This window comes from Lathyrus oleraceus, chromosome 2 (assembly GCF_024323335.1).
Source record: "Lathyrus oleraceus cultivar Zhongwan6 chromosome 2, CAAS_Psat_ZW6_1.0, whole genome shotgun sequence".
Taxonomy (NCBI): Eukaryota; Viridiplantae; Streptophyta; class Magnoliopsida; order Fabales; family Fabaceae; genus Lathyrus; species Lathyrus oleraceus.
The window spans coordinates 63019364-63041894 of record NC_066580.1 but is presented as its reverse complement, the minus strand read 5'-3'; the positions used below and the strand labels follow the sequence as shown (position 1 = coordinate 63041894).

At 38.7% G+C, this 22531-nt stretch overlaps 1 pseudogene; it reads right to left on the bottom strand.

Moving 5' to 3' along the window:
* Positions 1–11200: 11200 nt before the first annotated feature.
* On the bottom strand, positions 11201–11791 carry LOC127121116 (LYR motif-containing protein At3g19508-like; annotated as a pseudogene).
* Between the last annotated feature and the right edge of the window lie 10740 nt (positions 11792–22531).

Sequence of the window (22531 nt, the reverse complement as noted above, 5' to 3'; positions counted from 1 at the left end):
AGCTCGCAATCTCAATTCATCTACAATTCGTTGCAAGCATTATCGTGAGATCAAACCTGCATCCAGAAGAAGGCCTCACTACCTTGTCTTCTGGTATAAAGAATCAAATCAAACTACCTCAAGACTCTGAGGTCCCACACCCCTTCAAAGTGAAAGAGAGATTCATGCTTCAAAGGTTTCCTAGGTAGACCCACTAGAGGGAAGACATGGTTCACAAATAACTTCCAGAGACCTAATTAACTGAAAGTGAAACAAACATGCTATTGAGGAATCATCTGATGGAGATAAACACACTGTAGATGTTTAATTGGCTGCATTGTATGGTAAAACACTAGCTGGATTCTAATGTCGTGACTGATGTCATGACATGCTGTGGAGATGTTTGTTTGACTGCATTGTATGTTAGAATATCTAGTTGTACTCTGATGTCTTGGCTGATGTCATGACATACTTGAGTAGTATACTGCAGGATTAGCTAATACAGGATTTATTGAATGTCAAACTGGATGTTATGACATTCATCCCTGTCAGCAGATACTGAGGAATATAACAGTTTGTGTTCTGTTAGAACTCAGTATTTATTTTCAGTCTGGTTATCAAGGAAATACCAGACCTGGCATAAGGCCTACTGTCTGAATGTCAAACTGGATGTTATGACATTCATCATTGACAACATATACTAAACAATAGGCAGAGTGGTTTTCTGCTACATTTTAGTATGCAGCTCAGTCTGCTTATCAAGGGGATAACAGACCTGATGTAAGGCTCTATGTGTAAATGTCAAATTGGATGTCTTGACATTTATTAATGTACGCTGATACTGACGTATGGACAAATTGGTCCTGTATAGTTCAGCAAATTTGTATTGTCTGTTTTCAGGAAAAACAGACCTAGCATATGGTCCTTGATTTGGATGTCAAATTGAATGTTGTGACATTCATTCCTGACAGCGTATGCTATATTGTAGGTTGTTTAGTTTTTCTGTTTCAGCATTTTTCTCAGGCTATTCTTCAGGGATTCAACAGCTGGGAGAAAATCCAGGAAACCAACAACCAAGCTACAATTAATGAACTTAACAAATAGCCTATTTGTTAGCAACCTAGATGTGGAATTTAAGGGAACTCGCGTGACCTTAATTTCAGGAAAATACAAGTACAAGGCCCAAGTGCTGCAATATAAAAGGATGGCAATCCTTCATTCAGAACTAGGGATTTTTAGGCGTGAAGATTTAGTGTGTCCATCATACTTCACTGCTGTATTTTGTGTGTCTTGTATTAGACGTATCTTGTAAGCCAAGCTATTATCACGTAGATGATTGCATTGGTATAGGGTGTTCATTGAGTTGTAAGTGTTGTGTCACTCTAAGCTTTTAAGCGTGAGTGTTGTGTATCTTGATTAAAGCTGTTAAGCACAATCAAGAGTTGTTTGAAGTGTGACTTCACAAGTGTCTTTAATTCTTAATTAAAGGTTGTAATCACTGAGGTGATTGAGGGGGAGTGAGTAGGAACTCTGATCTTAGTGTAAGATTGAAATTGCATTGGGTAGGTATTAAGTGATAGGGTTAAACAGTTGGTTTAAGGTCTGAATTAATACTACTAATAGTGGATTTCCTCCCTGGCTTGGTAGCCCCCAGACGTAGGTCATGTTGGACCGAACTGGGTAAACAATTACATGTGTTATTTACTGCACTTGCTTTTAAGTTCTGCATAATTCTTGTCTGCGCAGAATTGGATGTCATAACAACCCGTGTGACATCGAAAGTCTGTTAACTAGAATTTCAATTGGCATCAGAGCAGGCACCCTGCCTGTTAATTTCTGGGTGAGATCTAGGGAAGTTACTTTCTAGTACCATGGACAAGGATATAGGACACTCAAATAGACCACCCATGCTGGATGGTTCTAACTATGATGACTGGAAGCCTCGTATGATAGCCTTCTTAAGGTCTCTAGATAGCAAAGTCTGGAGAGCTGTCAACAAAGGATGAGAACATCCAACGAAGACAGGTGAAGATGGAGTCAGTGTGCAGATTCCTGAAGAAGAGTGGGACAAGGAGCAAGAGGCATTAGCCCTTGGAAATTCTAAGGCCTTGAATGCATTGTTCAATGGAATCATTAAGAACATCTTCAGACTGGTGCACCACTGTGAGCTGGCTAAGGAAGTTTGGGATACCCTCAAGATAACTCATGAAGGTACCTCCAAGGTGAAGATGTCCAAACTTCAGATGCTGACCACCAAGTTTGAAAATCTGAGGATGAAAGAGGATGAGACTATTCATGACTTTCACATGAATATTCTTGAGATTGCAAACACCTCTGGTGGCTTAGGTGAGAAAATGGCTGAAGAGAAACTTGCAAGAAAGATTCTCAGGTTATTACCTAAGAGATTTTCCATGAAGGTCACTGCAATAGAAGAGGCTCAAGATATCTGCAACATGAAGGTGGATGAGCTCATTGGTTCTCTCCAAACCTTTGAAATGGGCTTGTGTGAGAATGTTGAAAAGAAGAACAAAAGCATAGCTTTTGTATCAAATACTGAAGAGAATTCAGAAGAAGGAAACATTGGGGGAAATGAAAGCATTTCAGAAGCCATAGCCATGCTTGGAAGACAGTTCAACAAGTTCATAAAGAAGGTTGATCAACAGGGTAGACCTAATGTCAAGAACTCTTCATATGACATCAGTAGAAAGTCAAAATATGAAGAAAAGGTCACTCATGGCAAGGGAATCCAGTGCCATGGATGTGAAGGTTATGGTCATATTAAAGCTGAATTCCCTACCTTCCTCAAGATGCAAAAGAAAGGGCTAGCTGCCACCTGGTCTGAAGAAGACTCTGAGAGTGAATCTGAAGGAGAATCTGCTAAACATGTCACTGCTCTGACCAGTGTCTGTGCCTCAGAGGATAACTCAAGCGGAGATGAGCTTACCTTGGATGAACTTGCTGCTTCATATAAATAGTTATGTGTTAAAAATGCAGAAGTATGTATCCAAGGAGAAAAGCAGAAGAAACTCATCAAAGAGCTGGAAGCTGAGAAACAGAAGCAGCTGAAAGTCATAGATGGTCCGAATGGTGAGATTTCTTTGCTGACGGCTAAGCTAGAACAAGTGACAAAATCCATCAGAATGTTGAACAAAGGAACTGACACCTTGGAAGAGATTCTAAAGGTAGGACAGAAGTCAAGAACCATGTCTGGTTTAGGTTTTGCTAAGAAATCTCCATTTGAACTCAAAAGATCTAAGGCTGAAGTTCAGAAATTCAAGCAGAAGTCACAATCGATGTCTCAACATCAGAGAACCAGAATGAGTAACCATCAGAAAAAGAAATTTTAGAGATGGAGATGTCATTAGTGTGGTAGATTTGGTCACATAAAACCCTTCTGCTATAGGCTGCATGGTTATCCCAACCAGACTACTCAAGTCAGACCTAAGCAGAATGCGTCTAAGCTTAATGCCCCCATTAAGAAACAGAAATGGGCTTTTAATCAGACACCTCAAGTCAGACCTAAGCAGCAGGCATCTAAGCTTAATCTCTCCCTTGAGAATCAACAATGTGTTGCTAAACTAGCTCACACATCTCCAAGGGCACCTACCAGACAAGACTGGTACCTTGATAGTGGATGCTCAAGACATATGACTGGGATGAGCAACTTATTGGTGGATCTACAACCCCATGCCACCAAGTATGTGACATTTGGTGATGGTGCTAAAGGAGAAGTCAAGGGTGTTGGTAAGCTGGATTGTCCTGGAGTTCCAAAACTGAGTAATGTGCTGTTAGTAAGAGGACTAACTGCTAATCTCATCAGCATAAGCCAGCTATGTGACCAAGGATTCAATGTGAAATACACTAGGGGAGGATGTGTGGTGTTGAATGGTTGCAATCAGGAAGTAATGAGAGGAGCCAGATCCAAAGATAACTGTTATCTATGGAAATCTAAAGACTCACTCTACTCCTCCAAGTGCCCCTTAGCCAAGGGAGAGCTGGAAGTGAAGCTGGGACATGGAAGACTTGGACAACTTCATTTAAAAGGAATGAAGAAAATCATATCCAAAGGAGCAATTAGAGGAATCCCAAATCTGCCTGTGGATAAGAAAACAGACTGTGGAAAATGTCTGATTGAAAGCTGTGAGTCATTGTCACCTATTGGTCATCATACAAATGGTGCAGTAGCAAGGGATAAACAGATGTGTGTAACATTGTCGTCTGCAGAAACTAAGTACCTAGCTTCTGGTAGCAGGTGGTCATCACTGGTATGGATGAAACTGATGCAGACTGAGTACAATGTCACTCAGAATGTCATGACATTGGATGCTACTCAGTTTGACAATGGTAGGGGCAAAGAGGGAATGTGCTCTTCTGAGAAGTTGTAGCAACTAATGATGTTAGTTAGCTACTGTTTAGTAAGTCAACTTATTAAACAATTAAGAGTGCACTCTGAGTGGTCAAAAATTAATAGACATTACTCGTGCAACAAGCGTTCCCTATTCCATTGCTTCAACTTTCAGTCTTGCAAACCCTCTCCCAAAGAAACTGTTCAACTCTCCTTCGAGATATTCAGCATGGCAGACCAATCCAATTCCACCTCCTACACGACCCTGCCAGATTCCCCCAGCACTGAGTCGTGCAACCCTAACCGGGAGGACTCTGCTGCTAACGTTGCAACTTCTTCTCATGTAAGAAGACCGAAAGAAATGGTCTCCGAATTCTCCTCAGCAATCTCTCTTGAAGAACCCACCAGGGAAGGCTCGAGGTATGTGCATAATGCCATTGCAACCATTGTCACGAAGATACTATCTGGGGATCAGAATGATCCTGGGGGTTCCGTTCCCTTGAACACTATCATACCTGATAGAGTTGCATGTCAAGAAAATGCAGTCGTCTTAAGAAAGAATGTTTCTGACGATGCTGAGCAACCTGATGCTCATGAGGGTTCAAGGATTGAAAAACCCTTAGATCATGTGGGAGGTGAGGAGGTCCGTGTCACTCAAGATGTCAGTGACAACCCTAATGCTAACACAGTGAATCTGGAAGAGTTCTCTGATAATGAACTGTTGACCTCAGTTGTCCCTAGCATAGCAAAAAGGGTTAGGACTATGAGGGAGAGAAAGACTGTGGTGGAGAGGCCCCCAACTAGGGAGGTTGACGTGACAACTTCTCCCAAGCAAAAGGTGACAGAGAGTCCCCTCAAAAGGAAAGGACATGGACCTGCAAAATCTTGGAGCAAAGAGGTGCCCAAGAAAATGAAGACCAAGGCTGTTGTGGTGGAGTCAGATTCAGATGTCCCATATGATGTCACAACATCTCTCTCTAAGAAGAAGCCAACCACTAGCAAGCTGGCTGCTAGTGTCCCAGAGGTACCTATTGGCAATGTGTCATTTCATTTTGCCTCTAGTGTGAACAGGTGGAAGTATGTCTATCACAAGAGGCTGGCCTTGGAGAGGGAACTGGCTCAGAATGCCTTGGAGTGTAAGGAGATTGTGGACCTTATTAAAGAGGCAGGGCTAATGAGAACTGTGACTCAACTCCCAAAGTGCTATGAGACCTTGGTGAAGGAGTTCATTGTCAATGTGTCTGAGGAATATGCAGATGGGAAGTCCAGAGAATTCAGAAAGGTCTATGTGCGTGGCAAGTGTGTGACTTTCTCTCCTTCAGTAATCAATCTGTATTTGGGAAGAGCTGATGTAGTGCAACCAGAGCTTGAAGTGACTGACAACAAAATCTATCAAGTCATCACTGCAAATCAAGTCCGGAAGTGGCCTCTTAAAGGGAAGCTGGTGGCCAGCCAACTTAGTGTGAAGTATGCCATGCTACACAAAGTTGGAGCTGCCAACTGGGTGCCCACAAATCACAAGTCAACTGTGTCTGTGATGCTTGGAAAGTTCATCTATGTTGTTGGAACCAAGGCAAAGTTTGACTATGGTACCTACATCTTTGATCAGACCATGAAACATGCTGGGAGTTTCAGTGTGAAGGGACCTATAGCATTTCCTTCTCTCATATGTGGCATTGTGCTGAATCAATTCCCAAACATCTTGACAGACAATGACTTTGTGAAAAGAAGAGAGAGTCCATTGGCCTTCAACTACAAACTGTTCCTGGGTAAGCATGTCCCTGACATTGTCATGACATCTGGAGAAACATCCAATGTTGGCAACCAACCAGATAAAGCTGCTGTCATTGCTGTGCTCAGAGAGACTTGCAAAGAGCTGGAGGTTAGGAAGCTCGCCCTGGAAAAGCTGATTTTTCAATTGGAGATGTCTGCTGAGGATACAGATGGAGCTGCAAGGCAAAGCTCAGAGGGTGAGGAGGAGGCCAGTTCTGATGATGACACTAATGATGAGGCTGATGAATAAATCAAGTATGTAATTCTGTCATTTATGTAATTCTATTTATGTTATGTGGATCTGTAATTTAAAGTGTTGCTTTGGCAACATTTTTGACAAAAAGGGGGAGTAACAGGTGATACCCCAGGACAACAGATTGTTTTGCTTATTGCTAAACAGATATTCAGGACAGATATTCAAGATCCTCAAATCCAGAGGTTGTGCTGCAGCTGTTGTTCCACTTCTAATGAGTGTGAGTATGTTTATGTGTGCTGCAATTAGAAGTTTTTATTTAACTTCTGTATGTGTGCTGATATGTGAAGTTTCTATTTAACTTCCATTTGTGTGAGTGTGCTGCTACTCTGAGTGTATTAGCTAGGTTAATTTCCTGCTAGATGTGTGATTTCCGCTGCTATGGACTCTGTTGTGAGACCAAAGTGTTTTAGCCAAAAATTTGCCAAAGGGGGAGTTTGTAGATGTTTAATTCGTTGCATTGTATGGTAAAACACTAGCTGGATTCTAATGTCGTGACTGATGTCATGACATGCTGTGGAGATGTTTGTTTGACTGCATTGTATGTTAGAATATCTAGTTGTACTCTGATGTCTTGGCTGATGTCATGACATACTTGAGTAGTATACTGCAGGATTAGCTAATACAGGATTTATTGAATGTCAAACTGGATGTTATGACATTCATCCCTGTCAGCAGATACTGAGGAATAGAACAGTTGGTCTTCTGTTAGAACTCAGTATTTATTATCAGTCTGCTTATCAAGAGGATAACAGACCTGACATAAGGCCTACTGTCTGAATGTCAAACTGGATGTTATGACATTCATCATTGACAACATATACTGAACAATAGGCAGAGTGGTTTTCTGCTACATTTCAGTATGCAGCTCAGTCTGCTTATCAAGGGGATAACAGACCTGGTGTAAGGCTCTATGTGTAAATGTCAAATTGGATGTCTTGACATTTATTAATGTACGCTGATACTGAGGTATGGACAAATTGGTCCTGTACAGTTCAGCAAATTTGTACTGTCTGTTTTCAGGAAAAACGGACCTAGCATATGGTCCTTGATTTGGATGTCAAACTGAATGTTGTGACATTCATTCCTGACAGCGTATGCTATATTGTAGGTTGTTTAGTTTTTCTGTTTCAGCATTTTTCTCAGGCTATTCTTCAGGGATTCAACAGCTGGGAGAAAATCCAGGAAACCAACAACCAAGCTACAATTAATGAACCTAACAAATAGCCTATTTGTTAGCAACCTAGATGTGGAATTTAAGGGAACTCGCGTGACCTTAATTTCAGGAAAATACAAGTACAAGGCCCAAGTGCTACAATATAAAAGGATGGCAATCCTTCATTCAGAACTAGGGATTTTTAGGCGTGAAGATTTAGTGTGTCCATCATACTTCACTGCTGTATTTTGTGTGTCTTGTATTAGACGCATCTTGTAAGCCAAGCTATTATCACGTAGATGATTGCATTGGTATAGGGTGTTCATTGAGTTGTAAGTGTTGTGTCACTCTAAGCTTTTAAGCGTGAGTGCTGTGTATCTTGATTAAAGCTGTTAAGCACAATCAAGAGTTGTTTGAAGTGTGACTTCACAAGTGTCTTTAATTCTTAATTAAAGGTTGTAATCACTGAGGTGATTGAGGGGGAGTGAGTAGGAACTCTGATCTTAGTGTAAGATTAAAATTGCATTGGGTAGGTATTAAGTGATAGGGTTAAACAGTTGGTTTAAGGTCTGAATTAATACTACTAATAGTGGATTTCCTCCCTGGCTTGGTAGCCCCCAGACGTAGGTCATGTTGGACCGAACTGGGTAAACAATTACTTGTGTTATTTACTGCACTTACTTTTAAGTTCGGCATAATTCTTGTCTGCGTAGAATTGGATGTCATAACAACCCGTGTGACATCGAAAGTCTGTTAACTAGAATTTCACACACAATCGACCTTTTTGGAACTCCATAGTGAACAAGTTTAAAAGGGACAAATCTTGAACCGTCTTCACATCAAAAGCTCGAGACTCTAGGAAAATGTGGTCATTAATCACATTAATGGTTCCCTTCAAAGCATAGGAAGGGAGAGAAGGAATGAGAGGTAGATATATCCCAATCTCCCCGATCAGAGAGAGAATCCCCTTTACACGAGGGGTGTGGGTGTGTGTGTGTGTGTGGGGGGGGGGGGGGGGGGGGGCGTCGACAACCAAAAACATGTGGTTGACATTGCCAGATAACTGTGGAATCTTCCTTCTCATTGAATTTTTAAGAGAAGACAAAAGAAGCCAGGTACATGAACATCTTCACCAAGAGAATAAATGAATATCCTATCTAGCGTGAGATCTATACACCATAAGGAATGGACACTAATAACAGAACGACCGACCTTGATAAGTGTAAGTTATTGCCCTAAAAGTCAAAGCTATGGCCTGGTCTAGGGGGCTCATAAGAGAATTTATTCATTCATAGGGAGAGTTATATAGTCTTTTTTCTGTCAAATTTCATGGCTTCTAGGAGGCAACCTAAATCCATGGAAAGTTTCAGATCCATCACGTGAATCTATGAGCTTGCAGGTAATGAAGATCGACATCTGGAGTTTTGATGACGACAACGCATGACAATAGCTTTCAACTCTAATGATAACCAAAGCATCTTATAAGAGAACTCAAGATCAAGTGTTTGTACAATTAGATACCAACTAGAAAAGTCTTGAAGCTACCAACATCAAAGATATGGAATCAGAAGATGAAGGTTGTCAAAGTGAGATTAATAAATTCGTGAGGCTCATGTTTCAAAAATTCAAGGAGTTCCTAAGGTACGAAAAATAAAACTTCAATACTCTAGAAGCAAAGTGAAGAATGCAACACTTTAAACTCCTAAGCTCTTATTTAAATAAAATCATGCAAAAATAAATTTAAATTAGCAACAGGGTGTCACAACTCTCTCTTAAACCAACACTCTAAAAAATTATAATAAAGCAGCGGAACTCCAAAATAGTTCCACTTGATTATCTTGTAATTAAAACAAATGAAACATATAGAAATTAGTCCCATAACTTCTAGAAAATACAAAACAAAGGATAACAACCCGTCTTAGTGTTACACTATCAGAGTGAAACACATGAATACTAAATAAACTTAAAGCGATAAACAAAGAAGAAGATATCCATGTCATTCTCCAACACAACAACATATAATGCTCCTCTACCTGAGTATCTGCAACACCGACATAACTAATAACATAAACAACAAATAGGGGGTGAGAATATATTCATAAATGTTAATGAGGATATCTCAACAACATTATTCAACAATCACATAGATTAATTCATAACAACACTCAATCATAAAGCAATTATGTAATGCAATGTCATTCTTCTCTTCTACTCCAAATGCATGAGGTACCAAGGTTTGGATGTCAGAGTTATGTTATTAATTAATCCATCGTCTTTGGTTCTCTCTAAACCTGATTCCTCTTTGGACCTAAGACCGTCACTAGTTCCTCTCTGAACCATGACCCTCACTAGACCGAAGTCCTACCTATCTCCGATATACATGAATGCATAAAATGACACAACAATATCAATGTAATAATCAATTACAGTTTCCTCTCTGAATCCACAACTTCACCAATATACGACCATCAATGTAGTTCATCTCTGAACTACTTATCTCAACATAATATATAATTACAGCTCAACACAATACATATAATTACATAATCATTCAACAATGCTTATCAATAGGGTAAAAAATATCATCAACCACACATCAACACTCAACAAGGTTTACCCTTAACTCAACAAAACTCATAAATAACTCTTCCACTTTTTATTCAAAGAATAAGAGTCATAAGGCGTACTATAACCTTAACTTATTGAGCGCATTAGATTCAACTCAAAACATCTCAAAGTCATCTCTGAACATGTCAGTGGCTCAAAATACAACGAATAACTCGCTTAACTCTAAGTATTACCTCATCACCATTGGCAAGGGTTTTTTTAAACCCTCGCCCTAACTCTAAAGTTGCATTTATGCCATTTGGCAAGAATTTCTCAAAACCCTCGTCTTAACTCTAAAAGTGTATAAGTGTATCACTGTCATTTGGCAAGGGTTTCCCAAAAGCCTCGCCATAACTCTAAACTTGTATATACACGGTCATTTGGCAAGGGTTTCCCAAAACCCTCGCCATAACTCTAAATAACTCAAAACTCAACTCTTTTAACTATACATAACTCTAACTCAACTCTAAAATATCAAATACCTTTAACTCCAACTCTAAACATATCAATCGACTTAAAACTCATCAAAACAACAACGAACAGTCACCACAATAAAAAACTACTTTAAACTCGCCCAAACTGACCGTAGTACCCGCCATCGCCGACCCGCACGGACTCTGAGCAAGTTTTTGCTTGAGAACAGTTTATAAAGAGAGAAGGTTGATATAACTCCTGAACCAAATAGATTTTATAAGGTTCAGTTAAGCCAAACTCTAATTTTAATATATATTTTTTTAAAATTAAACTTTAATGTTTGATTATTTTAAATGAAAAATATAAAAATACATTTTATCAAAAATATATCATTAATAAATCATATTTATTTAATAATATCAAGAGACACTTGCATTTTACTTTGAGAATATTTTATGTCCTTGATTTTGGCATGAAAAAAATTGATGAATTTCTCTAAGTCACCACAGATTTTTTTTGAAGTAATTCAAACTCATAATTTTACCACAAGTTAGCTCTATGGGGAATTGATGTTGAGTTTTAGAGGTTAGACATGGTTTAGAAACACAGAAACACCAGAAGATAAAATTTAATTGTACAACTTTATATCTATAAACACCGTTTAGAAACACCATCAATTAACTTAGTTCGGTATGATAAATTTAGTTACTTTTTGTTTTGTTTAGACATGCTCATGTTTATTGCAGTTAGTAACCATGTATCATATATCATCATAAATCATAAACGTAATCTTACAAATCTTTAACAAACATTAGGAAAATATTAATCCAAGTGCAACTTATTAGAAAAGCGTTGAGTGGGGAAAAACAACAAACAGTTGGGCGGCACCGAACTAACCGCAACATATCCCTTTGACCTTATCGGCGGCAGATTCATGGACCGAATACTTATGGAGGACACATAGGCAATGAGTGTAGGTACGTTGAAAGAGATCATGGAGACTTGTGGAATCAGAAGGATCGACCTCACGGTAATTGACGAAGTTTTCGCGTGCGTATTTGGCATAATAACCCCTTGAATCCTTGGTAAACGCTAACAAGTCTCTGAACCTCTGCGTAAGTTCTCACCACTTTCTCCATCCCAATAAATGCATTGCCATGAACAATACAATTCAAATATTACGTGTTTATAGTATCGTCTTGTCATAAAACGTCATCATATTTTATCCAATCAATCTCGTTTTATCAAAAGGCATTAATACATGTTATCAACTCAAAATCAAAAATTGATAAAATACAAAAAGGAAAATATTATTATATTATTCATCTTATAAAGGTTTTGTCCAAATCTTCTTTAGTCACAAACATCATCACAAAGAAAAAGAAAAGAAATAAGGCAGGAGGATAATGAATCCTCACTATTCAACTGCTTAAACACTGATACATGAATAATTTTCTTCCCTGGCCTTAAATTCGCAGAGCATTGAAGCTTTAGCTTTTGGGTTTTTCCTCTTCACTCCTTCCAAACGATCTTTCTAGGTTTTCTCTCTTCGGCCTCGTTCAAGAGTTTGAAAATCTCTTCGAAGGTGAGAAAAACACAAGAAGGAGGTTAAATTGTTTGATTTTTTCTTTCTTTTTAAACTCTTGGTTAGATTCTAAACACAAGATATATAATCTGATTCAATCAGAGGTAGACAGTGAATATGAAATGCAAGAAAAAAAAGAGACACGTAGAGTTATCCGGGTTCCTCTTACAAGGATAAGAAATCCTAAGTTCAACTTGTGTTTTTGTTTTGATAGAGTAATTTCTCTTTGAGTGTTAATAGTTATGTTTGTTCTTCAAGTCTTCAGCTCTTTAAATAGAGAAGAAAAAAATCGTTGAAGATTCAACAATATAGAGTCTTTGAGAAGTTTGAATAGAGACATTGAGATGTTTCTACAAATGGTTATTGACATTGAAAGCTTGTTTGAAATTCTTTTGCTGTAAGAGGAATTATCATTTGCATCCCAGCTGACTCTATGAAGAAAAAAAGTTTAGGTCTTCATGTGAAAAAGTAGACTAAGAGGTTGACATTGACCTATCAGAGTCACCTTGGTCGCTGTGCTTTGACTGACTTAAGTTCTGATCATCAGAAGCAAACTTCTTCAAAGTCCGGTCTTCAGAGGCTGACTTCTTCAGACTCTGAGCTTCAGACATTGACCTCTTTAGAAGTTGACTTCTTCAAAGTCTGGTCTTCAACTTCTAATCCATCAGATTCTGGTCTTTAAGCTTCTCTTAAGATGTTCATAGTTAGAACCAATACTTAGATTATTCATGAAATTTTAGTCTATGGTCGTGCATACTTGAACAAATATTAGTATATCCAATTATTTTTTAAATAATTTTTTATCATTAAAACCTAAGGGATATGAGACCAACCAATTTTGTTTCAACAATCTCTCCCTTTTTGGTGATGACAAACATAAGTATTTAAGAACAATGGTTGTTAATTTAATTAACAAGATGAATTCAGGATCAGAGGTTTGTAAGTTCCCCCTGAGTCTAATAGTCCATCTACAAGCCAAACATTTTTTATTGAGATATATGAGTTACCGATAGTATCCATATCAATGATCTTTTCTTTTCTGGTTTCTTCCAAATCCCACAGTTCCTCCCTCTTTCACAGTTTAGATTTGAAACATATCCTTTTCTCCTATCATATGTCGTGAGCAACCATTGTCCAGGTACCATGACTGTTTCCTTGCTTCTCCATTGAAGCATATTTGTAGCAAAAATAATTTGATATTTCGGTACCCATAGTCTTATGGGTTATTTAGGGTTAGTTCTTACAGTTTTCTTCTTGTTTTGCACCTTTGCTCTCATATGATAAGGCTTAGGATTGTAAGAACAAATTTAGTTTTACAATGTATCTCTAAGATTTTGATGATAACAAAGGATGAAACAAAAATGCTACCCTAACAAATTTTTTCTAAGTATGCAGGACTCTAATCAAAATAGTCAGATAGACACTCATCAGATACAGAATCAAGTTTTGAGATACCACTTAAAAGATACGCAAGCAGAAGCTCTTACTTTGATCAACGTAAGCGCAAACTAAACAAAAGACATCAGACACTCTGAAGCGGAAGAATGACTCTAGAATCTAAAGACTTACACTCTGATGAAATCAAGTGAAAAGTAACTCTAAAGACAGTCAACGACAAGCATCTTCGGAAGATACACTTGCTTAATGAAGATTCTAATATCCGAACCTTCTGATTCATAATACTTAACCTTGAAGGAATTCACTTACGGAAAGAAGCTATTTTAGGAAGAAGTTTATGGCGCCCCAAAAATTGTTTTGGAAAGAGCACAGAGATTAATGATATTAATCATCCATCATTGCCTAAGATTCTGACATTAACATCCTTCAACGGTCTCCTCAACACTCCTATATAAAGGATGGAACACCTTTCTAAGAAGATACTTGAAACATACGAGAATACAACACTTCTACTATATTCATTATTCATTCTCTCACACGAGCTGCTGCTCTAACGTGTGAAATAATTCTTTGCTTTTACATTGTGTAATTTCTGTTTATCAAGAAGCACTAATCATTACTGTAATTCTATTCATTTACTGAGAAATTTCCTCAAGTGACTTGTGAAGTCTGTAAACTTAAGAGGGCTAAGAGATCTTTATTCTCTTAGACGATTGTTTGTGTAATCTTTCAAGATTAGTGGATTAAGTCCTTTTTGAAGGCGAAATCACCTTGGCCGGGTGGAATGGAGTAGCTTTGAATTTCAAGCGAACCAGTATAAAATTCTGTGTTGAATTTATTTATTTCTGTGTGTGTCTAAATTCCAAAAAGTTTTATTTTCTCAAAAATAATTCAAACCCCCCCTTTCTTGTTTTTCTCTACTTTCAAGGATCACTCAAGACTTTTGGTTTGAGAGTTTGTTATCTTGAATGGATCTTGGCCTTACGTTCTGAACCTTTTAGAACCGTAGCTCCTGATATCTTAGTGTAAGACCCCAATTTTGTCCCTAAGATCCCTCATGGCATCATAACATTGCATTGCAAAGCCTCAAGGATCATTGAGCATCTTGGTTCCCTTTGCCTTTGGGTAGGGATCTCTTGTGAGTGGTTTGAGATCACCAAGCATGCTTGAATTGTATATCATTGTTTTTCTCATTTTTGTTTACTAACCAAAAGCACAAAAATATGTCACTAACATCTTTGTTTGTAGCTTAAGCAATCCCCAGGTCAAGAGCTTCAAGAAGATCCTTTGTGCAGAGATGAGGTATTTTCTTGGGATGAGGATCACATGATTGTTATAAATAGCTTACATGAGCTAGGGTTTCATTTTGAATCAATTTCACCAAGTGGTGGAGGCTCAAGTTAATCAAGACATTTCAAGGTCATCTGAGGACCAAAAGTCAACTGTGCAGTCAACTGAGGGCTATGAGGTGGGGAAATAAGTTGAGACACCTCAATAATGTTCAAATAGGGTCTATTCATCATTATAGACATCCATCTTGAAGATTCAAAGGTCATGACAAAGTTACTAAAAATGGAAAATGGCCTATAATTCAAAGTTTCCAAATTTGGCAAGTTTTTGGTTCACTTTCAACTTGACTTGTCAATGTCAAAGAAGTTTCAAATGGATTTTTGGTGAACATGAAAGTTGTAGATCTTTGTCTCCCCTTTCCAAAAAGTCCTAATTCATGTCCATATGATGAATGGTTGAGGAGTTATGGTCATTTGATCACAAGGTGTGCATGGAAATTCAAAATGGCATAACTTTTGATGCAATGCTCCAAATTGGTTCATTCTTTTTGCAAAATGCTCCTCATGGTCAAGGCATCTCAAAATGATATTATTTGGCTCAATTATGCAAAGGAATCATGGTCAAAAGTCACATTATTTCATACATGTTCATTTGGAAGAAAATTTTCACAATTCATTTTTGGCTTGAGATGCAAGCAAAGCAATCCTCAAAGCTTGACCATTGGATGATTTTGAGTGGATTAAAGCCTTAACATGGGAAAGAACACGTGCATTATGGCCATGTTAGCTTAATGTGCATTTTTGCAATTTGCTTCATTACTCACTAATCATGATTAACAAATGGAAAAGATGATTAACATGGTCATTAGCAAGGCATATAAATACCAAAACCCTAATCTTAACTGCCATAACAGAACCATTTCAGATCAAATTCAAGAAACTCTCTCAAATTTCTCTCTCTTTGATTCTTCATTTTTTGCACACAAACCTCAAATATCTTTGCATATTCTTGATCCTCATGCTTCACTGATCAAGAATCATCCATCATTTGTTGCAATTCATCAAGAAATCATGTTATTCAAGTGCTTCCTCATGTGGATCGGATTTGGAAATTGAAGTGGATTCAAGTGTTTTCAACCATTGCTTCTTGCTTAAAGCTTCAAAGGAGGTGCATAGGAGTTGATCTGGAGCATTGGAGCTCTTGAGAACGCGTGAATAAAAACTTCCATTTCCAGGTGATGCAATTTTCATCCTCTCCTTTTGCTGATTTCATGATATAGAACTGTAGATCTTGTTGAGTAGAGCATGTACATATGTTTAGATTTGAAATTGAGTGAGAATTGAGCATGATATGTTGAATATAAGTTTGGATCTAGAATTTTATTCTCTTCGATCTGCAAAACCTAGGTAGGATTAAGAAGAATTAAGAGCATATTTGGAATCCTTGTTGAAGGACGGTTCAAATGGTATAGGCCTCGTGAGTTTCTGCAAAATTTTGTGGCGGCGGTGCCGTGCTTGTCATCGAAGAAGACGACCGGAGCTGTAGCTCCGGCGTTTGTAATTGTTAGGGTTTAGCTGAGCTGGTTGCCATGTGTGCGCTTGCTTGGACGTTTGATTGGATGCTATTGCTTTGACCAGGCCACGCGTGCGTTGAAGCGCTGACTGGCATGCTGACTGTTTTAATGAAACGACGCATTTCATTCATTTGAATGTGAGCCGTTTGATCTGAGCGCGCGCCAGATCGTGTGGTTGTGATATTTTCTGAGTTTATTTGAATTAATTCTTTTCCCTCCATTTCCATTTGCATATTCAATTATTTTGCTTGTTTTGTTAAATTCATAAAAAATTCAAAAATAGTCCAAATGAGTTCCAATTTTTTTTCACAGTTTTGTATGGATGGCTACTTTTTTATGATGCTGAATTCATGAAGTGTTGATGTCTGGATTTTTATGTGTGAATTTTTGAATTCATGTGGTGCCATTTTGACCTATTGTGTTCAATGCATTGTGAAATTCTCTATGTCGAGCCATTTGATCCAATTATTTGCATGCCTAACATTCATATATGATATGAATTATTGGTCACTGGTTTGGAATTTTTCTCATTTGCTATCATCACTTTTGACACATAGAGATAAATGTGACAATTTGTGTCACATTTTTGACATTGAATTGGTGCATTTTTGTTCATCTAGCATTTGCATCATTCTGGATTTGATTTTTTGCATGATGAGTGTTCATGGCATAAGAAACTTGCATAAAAAATCTCAAAGCCATTGCATGCATTTTTGATTTTATATGAATTTTCTAAATTGGAAGTTCATTTTGTGCACATTTTTGTTCATTGCATGGCATAGGCAATTTGAGGCCTTTGGTTTTTGATTTGATGCTGGTCCTTTTGAGGACATTTTGTGGAATGTTTGAATGTGTGATGTGTAGAAGATTGGGTTCTGTTTTGGTTATTTGGTTAGGTTTTGAGTCTTGTCTTTGTACTAAAGTTTTGCACATGAACTAACTTTGCTTGTTGTTTCAGGTTTGGACACTTATCATTGATGGTTGGATTTGTTCTCACTTTGTGAGATGCAAATGCCTTTGAGTTCTAACCTATGTTTGTTTTGTAGGTTCTAATTGATGTGGTGAACTCATGAGCTTATTTGAGTGTTTGGGCATTATGCATTGAATTGTGTAAATGTTGGAGAGTTTCACTGTTTGTATGCTGATTTTTTTTGACTGAAGTACTAATTGTTTAGTTTTTGTACAGGTACTTTAGTTGCTTGCTTGCTTTTGCTCTTGCTTGAGCATTGGATTGTGGTTGATACACCACTCAGGTAGTTAGCTTCTTACTTCATGTAGTCTGAAGTCCTGTCACCTTTTTGGCAGGCATTTTGCTGGCAAGTCCTCCTTCAGAGGCTCTGTTTGTGTTTGTTTAACATTGTGCCAAAGACCTCCAAGAGAGGCATGTGGTATTTGATAAGACCTCCATGGAGAGGCAATTGACGGATAAAAGGGATTAGTAGCCAATCCCCCGTTATTCAGTGAGTCGTTCTTTATGCTCGCACTACGTGCTGATGCTTCTGAACATGTGCCCAAGATCCTTGTCCAGAGTCTGTCAAGTGGAATAGGGTCCCTCTTTCTGGATCCCCACGCTTTCTTTGTCATGAGCTCACCCTGTCCAGGGTTAAGAGCATGAGGTCTCATCCTCATTACACTTTGATCAGCTTCACCCTAATGTTCAATGTTAGTGGTTAAGAGCTACAGATTACCCCTTTCAGTTTGGCTTGTTTGTCGAGGTTGATATGACCCCTCTTGACTAAAGCCCACCCATTGTTTGAGCCTCTTGTATGGATCTAGGGTGTGATGTTTGTTTACTTTTGATGTGTGTGCTCTTGAGATAGGAGTTTCCATTTGAGCTTAATTGAAAGATCACTACCATGTTCATCTAAGTGGAAGATACAAGATACATTGAGGATCTCTTATGAGACCTGTTTGATTGCTTATACCTTGTGATTGTTTATTCCAAAGGAGGGGATCTACTTGGATCATCAATATGATCTCAAGAGAGGAACTCCTAGTGTGGTTTCATTCCTTATCCCTCACATTTTTGTTTTCCTTAGGACTTAGCTTCCTTCTTCATCTCTCCATTCTAACCCAAGCCAAAACGTTTTGTGCAAACATTGACATTGTTTTCAAATTAGAAACCTAGGCCATATGCCTTTGATTTTTCAAACTCTTTTCACTAATACTCATTGTAAATGAACTCTAATTCATACTTTGACCTCATTTTGTGAATACTTCTAATTTGTAAATTCAACTCACTTCAAGTGATTTTTGTGGTTCCAATGTCCACTTTCTTAATCAAATTTTCCATAACCTTTAGCTATTAGGTTTGAGTTATCTTTGTGGTAGATGTAATACTAACCTATATCCTTAGTGATGGACAATGAGTCTTCCATGCTTATTATAGGGTTAACCCATCACTAGCATGTTGAAGCTATCCTCACATGGTGGATTTGTGGTTTTAGGTTGAGTTTTCTCCCTTTGATAACAAAAGACCTTAAGGCTTTTGGACCAATCAATCCACTCATTTGTTTTGAGATTTTTACCCCGAACTACGAGGTTTTGATCCTAATCTTTTTATAAGAGGGTACGTAGGCAATGGGTTTATCCATCCAAACACAAAAATATAAATAAACTTGTACATTCTCTTCTCATCTCTTCAATCATGTTTGCACAAATAAAATTTTCATAAGACAATAACCTGTACAACAAGTGTGAAAAGGGTTCCCTAGGAGTACCTAGGATGTTTTGGGTGCCTAACACCTTCCCATTGCATAACCAACCCCCTTACCCAGATCTCTGTTTCTTTTATTAGTTTTTGTTAAAACTATTAGGTTTTTGTTCGCTTTCTAACCATTCCTTTGGATAAATAGAAGTGCGGTGGCGACTCGACTTTGTATGATTTACCTTGGATTTAGTCAATATCTCCAATGGTAATGAATACCCCACTACAGAAAAGTGGCGACTCTGCTGGGGAAATCCTAGTGGGTTTGCCAACTTTTCATGCTTGTTGTATTATATTGTTTTGTGACATATTTTTGTGCAATTTGGGATTACTGTATTGTATGTAATGATTGATTTGCTTGATATGAATTCCTTGCATGTTTGGTGATCTTTGTGAGATGAGTTTTATACCCGGACTCGAGTGCACTTAGGATAGGAGAATGGCATAGTCTTGTTGACTTGTGTGGAGTTATTCCTGAGCAAGTCGACTTGCAAGTCCATTCACTCGGTGGAGGTCATGATGGGATCAATAATGTCACACAAGTAAGTTGTGGTTAGACATTACTCTTTCCAATATAGACCTTAGAAGCCAAGGACCTTAGTTTACCAAACCCATCTTGGCCTATTTTTAGGATGTAGTGCGAAAGTCGTTCAAATGTAAGATTTGATACGATTGTTACGCGATACTACACTCATAAGAGTCTCTCTTGAGAATATTTTTGGAATACGAGTAGTCGTTTCTCCGATAATATCCGAAAGATGGGATGATGACTATGGGAACCTCTTATAGAACATGTTTGGCAGGTTTAAACCCTAGTACACTCCCTTTGGGTGGTTCTTAACCGAGACTCCATGCTCGTGACTTGCAACAAACCCTTGATTCATGGTTGATCCGTTCATATATACTTAATATCAATGGAACTTGGGTGTTGATAAGGTGTAAACCATAATCCACCAAAATGGATGATTGATATTAAGGATAACATGATCCATCCCATGACCTTTGTTTGGTGTGCTTTGCTTGACCCTTGAGTGTGATTGTTGCATACATGCATTCATGCACACATTTGCATCCATATCATCAAAATAATAAGAAAATTTTCAAGGAACTTAAGGGGTTTATTTGCAAAATATTCAGACATGGAAAGACAAAGAAGGAATACAAAGAAGTACAGCTTCAGAGAACCCGATCTGAAAGAGTTAAGGAATCTGACATCCTATGTATTAGATTCCTTGGGTCTCAAAGCTCGTTTTGGGAAGCTTCTTCCTCTTCTGACTACTCAGGTAGATGAAGGGTTGATGAGCGTGTTGGTGCAGTTTTATGATCCCTTGTACCGTTGCTTCACGTTTCCGGACTTCCAGCTTTTGCCTACCCTTGAGGAGTATGCTTATCTCGTGGGTATACCTATTCTAGACCAGTTGCCGTTCAGTGGCTTGGAGAGTATTCCTACTTCTCAAGAGATAGCTGACATGTTGCACATAGATGAATCTCTGGTTGGTGCTCATATGACTACCAAAGGTGGAATTCAAGGTCTCCCTTCTGAGTTCCTCATTGCTCAAGCTACTGTTTATGGGAAGGCCATGAGTGAGGATGCTTTTGAAGCCATATTTGTACTTCTCATCTATGGATTGGTATTGTTCCCCAACATCGACAAGTTTGTGGATGTGAACGCTATTAGGATATTTTCTGCTCTTAATCCCGTTCCGAATCTGTTGGGTGATGCCTATTTCTCTTTGCATATGAGGAATGCAAAGGGTGGTGGTGCCATTGTGTGCTGTTTGCCTCTGTTGTATAAGTGGTTTATTTCTCACTTACCTCAGACGGTCGCCTTCAAGGAGAACAAGGGATGTCTACGGTGGTCCACGAGACTTATGTCTCTCACTAATGATGATATCTCTTGGTACAATCGCGTGTATGATGGTGTGCAGATTATTGACTCTTGTGGTGAATTCTCCAATGTGCCTCTTCTTGGTACATGTGGTGGGATTAACTACAACCCTGTTTTAGCACGTCGACAACTTGGGTTTCCCCTAAAAGATAAACCCAATAACATTTCGTTAGAGGGTGTGTTCTTTCAGGAGGGTAAAGATCCCCAAGGCTTGAAGGGCAGAATGGTTCGCGCTTGGCGCAAGGTTCATAAGAAAGGAAGGAAGGAGTTGGGTCCTAAGAATTGCATTGCTATGGAGCCTTACACTGCTTGGGTAAGGAAGAAAGCATCTGAGTATCTCATGCCTTACGAATATCCGAGACCTACACCTTTGATTATGGCTGGGCCTTCAACCCTCCCTAATCAAGGAGTAGAGGAGTTGAGAGATGAAGACCTATCACGTGCCTGGATCCGTGAAAGGGAAGAGTTACTTCAGCAGATTAAGGAGAAGGATGCTTTGATTGAGTTTCTTGAGCATCAGGTTATTGATGACCCTGACGATGCATGGACTTCTCTACTTCCTCAGTCTTCCAAGTTTTGGAAGAGGAAGTATGATCGACTCGCCAAGGAAAAGGCGGATATGGAAGCAGCCTATGAGAGGGAGGTGAAGAGGCTTCGTGCATCCTATCTTCCTGTGCCCCGAGCTTTAGACGATTGTTCCTAGGGATCCATAGGATGATTATTTTCCTTTCCTCTTGTATATGATTGACAATGTTGTACTTCCTTTTCCTGATATTATTTGATGAGATATTTCCATATGCGATGAATGTTAATATTTCTAAAATTTGCAAATAAAACCCTAGAGTTCCTTTGAAATAAAAACAAATCATATGCATAAGCATTGCATGCATCATATACATAAGCAGGTTTTGGTTTCTGGCTTCCTATCCTATGGTCTAATTCTGTGCTCTTCATTTATTTTGAAGACAAGCTGACTCACCGATACTACACTAGAGTTAACTCTTCAAGACTGATGGATCACCTAGAGCAAGAGAACCGTGAACTCAAAGAAGAAGTCGCCAGACTGAGTGCTTTGATGGAATTATTCCTGGCTGCCCAGAGCCAGTCTTCTCCAACGCCTTCAACTCTTCCCCAGAGGACAGTCATCTTTGAGATTATTTCTTCAACTGTGCCTGCAGCCAGTGCACACTTTGTTCCAACAGCTATGCGAACCGGGTTTCCGTGGGGGATGCCTCCCAATTTCATGCCTGAGGGCCCTGCTCCAACTTTTGCTTCTATGCCGGCATCTAGCCCGGTCCTTGCTGTTCCTCCTCCTGTCGTGCATACCGTGCCTAGGGTAGACGACACCATCTATCATTCTGAGCCATCTGAGGGCCCAGATGTCCATGAGAAGATGGACGCTATGAACGATCAATTTCTTGAGCTTCGTAAGGAATTGAAAACTCTTAGAGGAAAGGATCTCTTTGGCAAGTCTGTTGCCGAACTGTGCTTGGTTCCCAGTGTGAAGATTCCTGTGAAATTCAAGGTCCCTGACTTTGAAAAATACAAGGGTAACACCTGCCC